An 11,939-nucleotide genomic window follows, 5' to 3' on the forward strand; every position below is an offset into this window, starting at 1 on the left:
AGCACTATTAAAATGGGCAAAGAACAGGTATAAACTATTTCCTGTGTCTCACACCAGCACATTATGGTTTCATTTTGCCTTAAAGAGAAATACAGACTTTTATAATCTGCATGTAAGAGTGATTTTAGTAATTTAAAATTTTATGTGATAATCTAATATTACTTATGAGATGTTTAAAGTTCAGACTTGCCATGTGTAATTAAATCATAATCAATTAGCTAGGATTAGTTATGGAAGTGTGTCTGTAAAAAACCTAAGAGATCACATTGTTCCTTTGTCACCTCAGTGTTTTTGCTAATATTAATGTTAGTAAATTTGCAGTTTTTCTTTCTTATTCATGTAAATATGTGTAGAGAAAATATTTAAACAGAATACTCCCACTTCCTATGTGAAATTTACTTGCATTAAAAACAAATTTTCTGTACTTAAAATATGAGAAAAGCAAAAAACTTCACTGAAAGAAAAAAGAGGCTCCTGATTTTCAGTTGTGTGGTTCACTGATAGACCCTAATAAAGAAAACAAGCAAAAAGCAGTTTTCAGATTCCTAGAAATAAAAAAAAAAAAAAGCATTTTTTTATGCTTAAAAATAGTGTATGTGTACCTAACAGAAATCAAGCATGTTTTTGTGAAAGCAGTGCAGTCAGGATACCAGTTATTTTCAGAGAGAGTATTCATTTGTAAAAGTTAGCTTTCTTCTTGGCAGTGTTGGAGTGGAATGTTGGATTTAATTTAAAATGATTAATGAGATTTTGTCAGACTCCCTGCCTTTACCACCACTGCAGTTTGTCAGCACAACAACCTGGGAAACCCGGACGCCACTCTGTCGCCCAAAACTGCTTTCCAGGAAAAAATAAACCCGAGTAACTAGTGCCAGGTATGTGTCAATGGTATTGTCTTTCAGCTGTTGAAAGTTTAAGCTGAGACATTTACACATTCTGAGGAAGTGAACCTCATTTGTTATTTCAATAGTCTGTTTTTGACAGCAGATACCCATGTAAACTTAAATTTTTAGAGCAAGCATAGCCATTTTTTTAAACTTTATGGAAAAATCCTATAATCTATGCAGAAGAGAAATACTTTAAAAGGAAAAATATATGTATCAATGCTTATTTAGCTAAGTTGTTCTGGAGAAAGACCATCTATTCAATCTGTATACTATATGCTGTTAGGAGGAACTCATCCTTTGAGCATTATGCATGCCATTAGCTTGCTGAGGGGCAAGGAATGTTCTGTTGGACTTGAGGCAGATGCATTAATGTGTATGCCAAGAGTCAAAATCTGACAAGTTTGCAATACTTCTCCTAAGTGACCATAACATAAGCAAATGAGTAATTCTTCTGAAATGGAAGGTTGATACTGAAAATTATTTACAATTTGTCTTCTTTGCTTTCCTTGTGGAAGTTTGTTCGGTTGGTCTACAGTTTGAGCATTGTGTTTTCTTACACATGAAATACTGAAAAATATTACTTCAATTTCAAAAGCAGCCTTCCCCTTCTGAGAAAGCATGCCTGCCTGTGTTGTGCAAGTCCTCCTGCAGTCACACAATGCTGTATCAAAAACCTCACCTTGCATTCACTCCTATGCACCCCCTCATACACCAGTTCTATCCATTAGCTCAGCAAGCAAAAAGTCCTGCTGGCTTCACAGAGGTGTAGGTGTTGAAAGAGAGTTTGTACTGTTCTGCTGCAGCAGGCAGAATGTACTCCTTCATGGGGCATGATGGCACATGTATTCTTTGCATTGCTTATATCTTAGCTATTTTTTATGTGTTAAAAAAATTATTTTCACAACTGCAGTTTCCCTGTCTTCAGAATTCATGCTAATTGTCATAATTATATGTAACACAACTGAACTGAAATATATTTTTATAGCCAGAGAACTTCTTGAGTTTACTTGCCTTCTGCAGCATTAATCACCTGCATGACAGAACAAACGAGGAAATCACAGAACTTCTTTCCAAGTGCTAAAGAAGTACTTCTCTCAGCGTACTTCTTAAAAACAATCAAGATGCTGTATTTTTTCACATTAAATGTAACTTCTTGTTTCTATATTCCACTTAGGAATTTATATCAATAAAAATATTTATTACTGTTCCACACTGTCTGAAGTCTGACAGTCCCATTTCTGATTTTTACTAGCAAAAGCTGACTCCTCTGGATTCTTTTTCCTATGGAATAGCAGAATAAAATAAATATTCAACATTCATCTATCACTGCAAAAAATACAATAAGAAGTGCTTGAATCTTTTTTTCTCTATAAATGTGGTTTAAATGTATAATAAAACACAGAAGTCACATGATTAGTAATCAGCTTTGTTAAATTCTTTTTCAACTTTTTAAAAGTAAAACATTTCCCTTTCTTGCTATTGAATATTCACAGTGTATGTAGTGCTGCATAACATTTACTGAAAATCACAGCACTTAAAGGGCTGATTTGAAGATCTAAATGGAGCATAGATATTATTCTGGTTTCCTGTGCAAGATAGATTTTATTTAAAATCATAAAGACTCTGAAATGTATTGAAAATTCTTTTAAATTAGAGATATTTTATAATATTAAGTTAAATTCACAGTCATAAATCAGGATTTATAGCCAGAGTCTAAAGACTCAAATCAGTAAAACAGAAAAAAGAAAAGGAAAAATAAGACTTCACTGAAGCTAAAATTTTGTTGCTTTTAAGCAGATCAAGACAGAAGTTTTGAAGAGGTGAGATGGGTGGTCTCTAAGATGATGCCCGGTCCCAGAATATTCATACCTCATCCTCCCTCTTTCCTGCAATAACATAACAGCTTTTCTGCCCTGCCCAACACATCTGCTCCTCTCCACAGCTGTCCACAGAGAAGCAGAGCAGTCTCTCTTTGTAAACTACGCCCCTTCTCCCCAAATTAGTAAATAGCATGTAATCTTGTTATTTTTACAATATAAAGTGTTCTCTGTAATTTCTTCACAGTGGTTAAATAACAGAAACAAGAGAAATTAGCAGTTAAGATGTACTCTCAGTGAGTATCAATATTTTCTAAGTACAGACAGTTCTATTATAAAAAACAATAGAAGAAGAAGCCCATGTTGTAAAATGTACAGTTTTATGTCAATAACTTCATTCCAAAATCATCCACAAATTAATTTCATGAATGCTAAATAATGCTATTTAGTCTGTTTTAGAAGTTGTTCACCACAAATTTGAAGAAGAATTTTACACAGAATATGAGATAATAGTTGGAGAAGCTTATCTGCATTTTCCTTGCCACGCACCTAACCAGTTACACCCTAGTGAAGTTGTTGCCCTACCTCTGTCAAAGGCAAATTGGTAACTCAAGGGAGGAGATTCAGAGTGTCACTGCATTGGAAGAAGTAAAGGCTTGGAAGTGTATTTAATGACTCACCTCCTAGCAGAGCCATGGTCTCAACACACTGTTTAAGGTGATAGATGTCACTGCGTTACCAACTGAAACAAAGCAGTATTCTCACGTCTTCTTGGATGATGTATTCTCAATAAAGAGGAGCCAAAAGCAGGCTGAGACTTTGGAGGTTTTATGCTTACTACAAGTACTGCTAGTAATATTGTTACTTCATACAAGTAGTGCCAAAAAGCATTTAACCTCAGAAAAAAGAGAAATAGTAAAATTCTATGGCCATGATTCAAAGGAGATCTCTAAAATCTCAATCTAAAATCTCAGAGTCCCACCTGTAGAGGTGCAGCAGTATACTGGTGTAAAGGAAAAGGCATCTCAGTTTAAGTATGTAACTACACATATTATATGATAACTATAGTTTTCTCAAGCAGTGATTAAGGTACCCAATTTGGCTTGACCCCCTTCAGAGCCAGTTCTCAGCATACAGGTGTACCACATAATGCAGCACAGGAGAATGTGTGTGTTAGTAGGCTGACGAGGTAACCTGTCTGCTCTGGCAGGCACTTCTCACAAGCTACCTTTGGTGAATCAGTGGAATTTTAGACCTTCTGGAAAGACATTTGTTACTTGCCATATTAGAAAGTTAACAAGGAACACTCCAAGGCAGAAGAAAGCTAGGTTATAGGGTGGACAGGATGGGATTGTTGATATATGATATATATTGGTACAATATATGTATTGTATATTTCTATCCCACTTTCTTTCTTTTTCACTTTTTTAATATCCAGAAAAGCTTGTTTGTATTAATCTTAACAATCATTTAGCCCAGGATACAATGAAAACCCAAAAGAACAAACTGAATCTTTGAGGGTAAAAAAAAAGTGTGTGAACTTGCACTGTTTTTCTAGAACATTAAAAAAACATAAAAATTATTAAGTATTTACAGAGTCTTCAGATACTACTTTAATTGTTATTTATTTCATTGTGCTATTTTAATTGGAAATTGATAAATTAATACATTTATCACTTATTGTGTCAGTCTTACCACAAATCAAGGCATGTTTCTGTGAAAGGACTCCATAATATATTGCTATGAAAAATAATACATTGGATCCACAAGAATAAAGCTGTGATTGATGAAGTGTTCACTTATATGGTAATAAGCATAAATTGTTATATGAAAATTAAACTGCCTTTTAACAAGTAAGTGATCCAATCCATTTTAAACACAAGTCCTTAAAAGGGGAAGGTCTTAGATGTAAGCCCGATCCCTGTTCTGCTGACCGTACACATCTTTAAACACAGTAAGTATCTGAGAAGGCAGTGACACGATTTTCCAGCTATTTATGTCTCTAAAACCCAGTCAGCTTGGAAGGTCATCAGCAAAACTCACTCTCCTGACATGAGTAGTTTTTGGCTTAGGCTCCTTATAGGATTTGTTTTGACAGGTAACAACCATGGAGTGAAATGATCAAATACCAAGTTTATTCTTGATAGTTAAACTTACATAACAAATGCAGTAATTTCAAAAAAATAAAATTATTCCTGACAATAGCTGCATAGAGGCAATGCAGTCACAATGTCTTTCCTGAGCAAAACCAACACTCTGGCCCTCAATTTTACAAGCTTGTTTGGCAGTTTTTGCCAGCTGGGAAAAGCTCCTCTTGATGCTTTCTCCTACAGCACAGCTTCTGCTCTCTGAGCATCATTGCCCAGGCTTTCCTCAATGCTCACTATGCAGAAGGAGCCACAGTTTTGGATCATAGCCGCATAAGAACAGCACTCAGTTTCTGCAGTACCAACCAGTCCTCTATTTCAGTGAAACTCCTAATTTACACCAGCACAGAATATGTCCTCCTCTTTTAAGTCTGGAAACTTTATTATCCTTCTCCTACCTTGATATGCAACTATTCTTTCTGCATTGCTGGGCTGTTCAAACCTGTTGCACCCTTCATTTTATGAGTTCCTTGTTCACATATATCCTTTTGCAAGAAAAATGGACTCAGTGTCAAAAAGAGAGAGCACAAACTCCATGCTGTGCAGAGCTCTTACTATCAAAAGATCATTTATAAAAACAGAACAAAACAATACAGTGTATTTGCAAGGACCTATCCCTAGATACAAATATGTTTCAAATTAAAGCCTAGAAATGACTACAACATAAAGAATACTTTGCTGACTAGAAAATCTGGTAAACTCGTGTCTTTTACAGATAAATCTATTACATTCTTCTAAAGTGGCCAGGTTTCATGTTTTCAGCTACATATTCTTGACATTTTCTCTCTGACTATAGACATAATAATTTTTTTTAAATCTTTGACTTGTTTAGATACTTTTTTTCTTTCTCTTTTCCAAAATTTCCCATGCTGGTCTTAAAACATGCAATATAACATAACTTCCTAACAATACCTTCTACTTTTCCACTGTGATTTCCTGACTTGTCAGAATCTTTCTAGATACGGTTTCCCTTAGGCTTATAGAAAAAAAATTGTAACTACTCCAAAATTGACAGGGTTTATATGTATAAATTTATGCCTTGTATATATCCTAGGCTCCTGGTCTGCTTGCTTGCCAGCATGATTGATTGACTGTGTCCTGAAAGTTGTTTATAAAAACCGGCAGGCCCCGTATTTGTAGAGATCTGCAAACACCCAAAGCAAACCCAGCGCCCGGTGATCTCGCTGTTGGCTCTGTTCCTGCAGCCTCGGACAGGAGCACTGCTAAGGCGGTGCTCACAACTAATGCCAGCGGCGAGCTGCCCTTCCTCCTCCTCCTCCTCCTCCTCCCGGTCCCCGGGCCGCAGCTGTGCCCCCGCAGCCGGAGGGATTTGCCCGGTGGCCGGCCGTGGATGGAGGCGAAGCCAAGCGACCCTCGGGGATTGCCAGGGGAAATGAATCCGCTTGTCCTTGCTTAGGCTCCGAGGAGGCGGGGGCATGGCGTGCGGGGGGGAGAGAGATGGGGTTTGTTTTTTTCTTCTCCTGTTTCAGGAGGGTCCCCCAGAGTGACAACCGGGTCACTTCACAGCCGCGTCACCTGGAGCAAAAATAAAATGATGGAAAGTAAGTTACCCGCGGATTGAGAAGGTTTAGTACCATCTTTATTTATGTTAAAGCCCCGAGCCTCGCCCTGCCCCGCCCGGGGGGTCCCATCATCATCATTTGCTCCTGCTATAAGGGGGATTGAGGCGATTAGAATGAAAATAATTAAATGATTTTTCAATTCACCCCTTCATGCAAGGAGAGAGAGAGAAGGCAATCTACCTGGAGAAACAGAGAGAGGGGCTGTGATTCCCTTTTGAAAGGGCAACTTTTTAAAGGGACGGAAGGGAAGGGAGGAGCCCTAACAACTGTCAGTGTTTTCCAAACACGAGATTAATGCTGGCCAGACCTTCGCTGTAACGTGGCCCTACTGTTTTCAAATGGGGTTTCCAACCTGTAACTCTTAAGTCCCAGCACTGAATAATGAAATCAAAATAAAAACAAATTATTCTCAGACACTTCGGGGTTTTGTTCTTATTTTGGAGGTGGGAAAAAATCTTTTGGAGGTAGTTTATTTCTTTGTTGTTGTTTTTTCCTCTTACAAGCAAAATTCCTCTAATTTATCATTTGGAATAGAGCCATAATCCTGTGAAGGGATTTAAACATTTAAATATAACAAACAGTTTTTACTCTGATAAAGGGATAATCGTTTCGTCAGCTTCTCTTTTTTTGCAATGAAAGTGCTCTAACAAAACTGCTTATATCCATATGCACACAGTCACACTTTATGTTCATTCAGGTATCTTTATAAATCCGTACCTCAGTATTTACTGTTTTATTTGCACGGATAATATTTAGAGATCAAATCCATATCCGAGAAAAGGCAAAACTCAAAGGTTAATTAGTTACAAGTGCTTTTGCTTTCTCCTCTTTCTCTCTTTTTTTTTTTTTTTTTTTTTTTTTTTTTAATTTCCTATGTAACATTAACATTGCAGAGCATATTAAAATACCGTGGTCCACCTGGGGAAATTCGCGTGAGATGTTTTCAAAGACAAAAGGAGACTGTCTTCCCGAGGACAGTGGAAGTCGCTGTGATGGTCGCGGCATCTGTTTCTCCCAGCTGTGCCTCGGTGTGTGCCAGCCGTGCCCCGCCGCAGCACCCCGGAGAGGCACTGCAGCCGTCCTGTTAGCTTCAAATGGGCTCTGACGGTGACATAGCACATCCCTTCACAGCTTACAGGGAGCTAAATTACAATTTTAACCCCCCTGAAAGGACTGCTGCCGGTGGAGGAGGAAGGCGAGCCGGAGATATGCAGAAAATGCGAAGTTTACAGCCCTAATGCCTCTGCTACCTTAAGGCACAGCGCCAGAGCGGGTAATTCCTTTTACTAATTACTTGACAACAAGCAGATCAAAAAGAAAACTTTGTAAGAAGGACTTCAGGATCTGCAGGAGAGAATAACATTCCTGTGCTCCCTGCATACCCGAAAATCCTAACATAAATATTGTAGATGCTCTGCTCTCACCGGCTCTAAACACGTCTGCCCACAGGCAACACTGCGGTTTGGTTTTAAATGTTCTTCTACAGCTGGGAAATTGCTCTGCGGGGTGCTGTTATTTTTTAAATAGTAGATCTTTCAGGATTAAATTTAAGTATAGACGTGTCTTTGAATCAACGAGGAGGGGAAATCCCGCTTGTTGTCAGAAGTCAATTTTCGGCTATTAGAGAAGTTTGTAACTTCAAATATTTTGTTTTCCTCTATAAATGTTATTGGCCTGCTTTCATAGTTACTAAAAAATTTATCCGGCAAATCGAAGGCTGGAACCCGGCATTCATTTGGCACTAACTCCTTTAGTAAATACTTGTTACCACCGCGCAGCGCCCTTTGCCCGCTGGCTCTCGCCTCCAGCCCGGCAGTGTAATTCCTAGCCACCGAAGCGGTCATTAATGCCAAGCGTGCGGCTGCCGGGCGCTTCTCAGTCACCAATAAAACCTTTACTGCCGCCGGCCGCCGAGCGGCTTTGGAGAGCGCGCTTGTAGGCGCCCGCTGCCTGAGCCGCTCTGCCTAATGCCTCCCTTCCTGATCGCATTACCGGCCGCTCCCCCGGTACATTTATGGGCAATAAAAGCTCCCGCACGCCCGGCCGGGCCGGGCTCCCCTCCGGGCAGGACCCACAGCAGGTGACCGAACTCGCCGTTTTCCTTTTTCCCCGATTCAATGCCGAGCAGAAAATTCCTCGACTTTCCTCCCCTTCGTTTCTTCGTGAAGTCGCTCATGGAGCTTCGGAGGGGACGCGGAGCGCCCGCGGTGGAGGGCAGCAAAGGCAGCGCGGGGCCGGGCAAAGCGGATGGGCAGGAGGGCGAGAGGAGCGGGTGAGAGCGAGCAGCTCCGGCCGGGCCGGGCTCTCCGTGTCCCCGCTGTGTCCCCGCCGTGTCCCCGCCGGCCGGGCCCGTCCCTCCGCAGGGACACACGGCTGCCAGCAGCCGCCCCACGGCGGCCCCGTGCCGTTCGGAAAACGGCGAGCGGAAGGAAAGAGAGACAGAATGAAAAAATACACAATAATTTTAAAAATCACACACATAGAGGAAAAAACTCCGACAACAAAACAAACCACCAAACAAAAAGTTCAAAACAACACCCCCATCAGAGACCAAATCCCATTTACCTTTCGTGGCCGGGAAGGTTGCTACGGTCCTCCCTTGTGGCGGGACGGGGCTCCCCGGAGATCCCCGGCTCGCTGTGTCCCCATAATGACACGGAGCGGGCACCCCGCGGCGGCCCCGCACTCGCTCCCCGGGCTGGGGCTCGCAGCCGGGCCGGGCCCCCGCCCCCGCCATATAAGGCTCTCCGGGAAAGCCCCGGAGGCTCCGCCGGTACCAAGCGCTGTCCCCGACACGCTTTGGGTCTCCCAACCCCGCCTCGGCTCCTCAAACACGGGGAAAAGCAGCGACGCCCTGGTGGGTTTGGTGTGCTCTCTCTGTTGCTGGGGATTTTTGTGGGTGGCTGTTTTTCTCCTAAAGGTATGTACTGAGGCTGAGCTCAGCCAGCCCCTCCCAGCCGGCTGGGGCTCCTCGGTCACCCCCGGAGCCGCGGGAGCCCCAGCCCTGCCCGGGCCAGGCTCAGGCGCTCGGCCGGAGCGGCGGGGTGGCCGAGACGAGTCTGCCTGCTGGGTGTAGGAGTCGGGCTGGATGGAATCCTCCCTTACACGGACGTTTGATTTAAATCTGCCTCCGGGGAAATGCAAAAAAAAGAACTTAATAGGGAGGACGGTGGGAAAAAAAAAAAAAAATTCAAGAGGACGCCCAATCCGAAAGCTGACAGGACCTATAGACACAAAAATACGCGTAGGGATGGGAGAAAGGGTAAAAGTAAATAAATCTCGGTTACCTAATTGAAAGGCAGAAGCGAGCCCTTTGTGTACGCAGGGCTTCAGGGAGAGGAAAGCCAGAGCACGGGGAAAGCGGGGGGAGCTCAGGGGCTCCCTGCCGGCGGGAGATTTCCCCTTCGCCCGGCCGTCTCCCCCATCCAAAGAGAGACAGAAAGGGAGAGGAAAAGGAAGGAGAAGGCCAGTGAGTGGCAGGCGGAGCGGAGAGCTGGGCGGCTGCGGGAGGGAGGCAGACTCGCCCAGCAGGCGCTGGGGAGCGGCGGGAGCGGGACAATCCATTTTTGTGGACAAAGCTGAAACTTTGTCATTCCAGCCTAATACGATAATTGAGTGGGGAAAAAAAAAAAAAAAGTCTCAAGTTTTTTGGTGTGTCACGTACAACCACAAGTTTTTCTCCCTCTATTTATAACCAATGCCCAATAATTCCCCAAATGTAGAGGACGATGAATATGATCAAACCCTTTCCTTGGAACTGTGAATTTATTCACAGTGCACTTGTTTGAAGAATTTAGCTCTTTAACTTTCAGGGGTGCCTAATACCAAAGGATGCTCTGGACCCATGCTTCCATGTAAACACATGCAAATCTGTTTTATTCCTTCTGTTAATGCCTCATTCACTCACAGTAATAACAACTGTGATTAACAGCTCCAATTTTATATCTCTCAGTGTTCTCCACATGAAAATATACCATGATTTGCAGTTTGCAGTTTTCATTGTTAATTCTACACACAGAGCAACTCTCAAACATTTATTTTCTCAAATGTCACCTTTCAGGTACCCCTCTCCCTGGTATCAAGGGGAGCCTTCCCCCACCAGTCCCAAACTTGTTTACAACAATTCAGCCTCTTCACAGGTCAGCCTTTCCCTGGACACTGATTCCAGCATCGTTTCCATAAAAATATCAGGCTGATAACTCCAAAGACAGTATAATCTCTTCCATTCATCTGTTTCAGTTAAGTAAAAAAAAAAAAAAAAGTAGTCTATTAACAGATTGGTCCTGAAACTCAATGTGCATATATACATTTTTCTAACGAATATCGGTACTTTTTCTCCCTTGTACATTGTGGATGCAGTCAGAAGCGTCTTTTTCAACTGGTGTGGAATATTCTTGATGTGCAGGTGCATATCTGGGTTGAAAAGGTCTGTTTAGTGTCATCGATGCTATCTAGAGTCATGCATACACTGCTAATCAGGTGGTGCAACTGCAGAAAAGGAGTGGTCTCTCAGCTTACTCTAGGCCATTACAACTGTGACTGTAGAAAGTCTTCAGAAAAATAACTATTGCCTTCATCTACTGTCACAATTTCCTATCATCTTAATTTTCCAGCTACAAGAAGCAGCCTTTTGAAAATGCAGTTCTCATGTAGAAGTACAAAGCTGATGAGATAATAATTTTAAAAGATAATTTAGTTTTAAAATTATGTCCCCCCTCGTATGAGATGTGGAAAAATATTTAAGGTGACTGTTTAAAAAGTTTTAAAAATATTCTTCCTATTCAATTTCTCATAGTCCCACTTTTAAAATTAAAGTGTGGATTTAATTTTCAGTTCATGTATAATGTTTAGTTATGGAAATGTTATCAGACTATTTGATGCACAGACAGCTCTAGCCTACAAGAGATCCCACTGGTGACTTCCAGTCTTCCTCAGGGAGCACAGCAGCAGTTGTTCAGTAGTTAGCAACATTAATCAGTAGTCTACATCCCACAGTTTAAAGCAGTGAATAGGTAAGGTAAACACATATAAATCCTCATGTCTTAGAGAGAAATCTTTCTTTAGTCTGTCGTATGAAAGGGCAAGAAAAAGAAGGTGAAGAAAGCCTTTTGAGGCTCCATTGTCAATATGGAAAGTTTCCACACTGGTCCTAGCACCAGGAGAGAGAGTGGCTGTAGCACTGGATGCTGAGGGTGAGAAGAAGCTCTTTGGGCAACTGAAAAGGGCAAGGTCAACAGAATGCTCACAGCGGAAATTTTATGCCTTAGGAAAAAGTCAAGGGAGAAGTGGCTAATTGTAGTGTCAATCTGGCTATCCAAAATACTCATGTTTGCCTCCTGTCTTTCTGGGAGGCCAGTCAGATTGGCCTTGAGTCCCTGTCAATGACCCCCCAGGTGGTGCCTTACTGCTCTGTCTGGTGCCATGACAAATCTGGGCACAGGAGGTTTCCTGAAAAGTCAAGAGTGGGTTTTACTGCTCATTTCTCAAAGTAATCTGATCTGCTGC

General features: G+C 41.7%; 2 long non-coding RNA genes across 2 annotated transcripts; one reads left to right on the forward strand and one right to left on the reverse strand.

Moving 5' to 3' along the window:
* Positions 1–4,310: 4,310 nt before the first annotated feature.
* LOC111927922 (uncharacterized) lies at positions 4,311–9,149 on the reverse strand. The gene is made up of 2 exons (XR_015287508.1): positions 9,000–9,149; positions 4,311–6,387 (listed from the first exon to the last, which is right to left on the reverse strand). It is a non-coding gene; the product is annotated as an uncharacterized LOC111927922 (long non-coding RNA).
* On the forward strand, positions 6,208–8,757 carry LOC147653039 (uncharacterized). Its single transcript, XR_015287511.1, has 2 exons — positions 6,208–6,413; positions 7,328–8,757. It is a non-coding gene; the product is annotated as an uncharacterized LOC147653039 (long non-coding RNA).
* Positions 9,150–11,939: the final 2,790 nt, after the last annotated feature.

This window comes from Cyanistes caeruleus, chromosome 5, assembly GCF_971803275.1.
Source record: "Cyanistes caeruleus chromosome 5, bCyaCae1.hap1.1, whole genome shotgun sequence".
NCBI lineage: Eukaryota > Metazoa > Chordata > Aves > Passeriformes > Paridae > Cyanistes > Cyanistes caeruleus.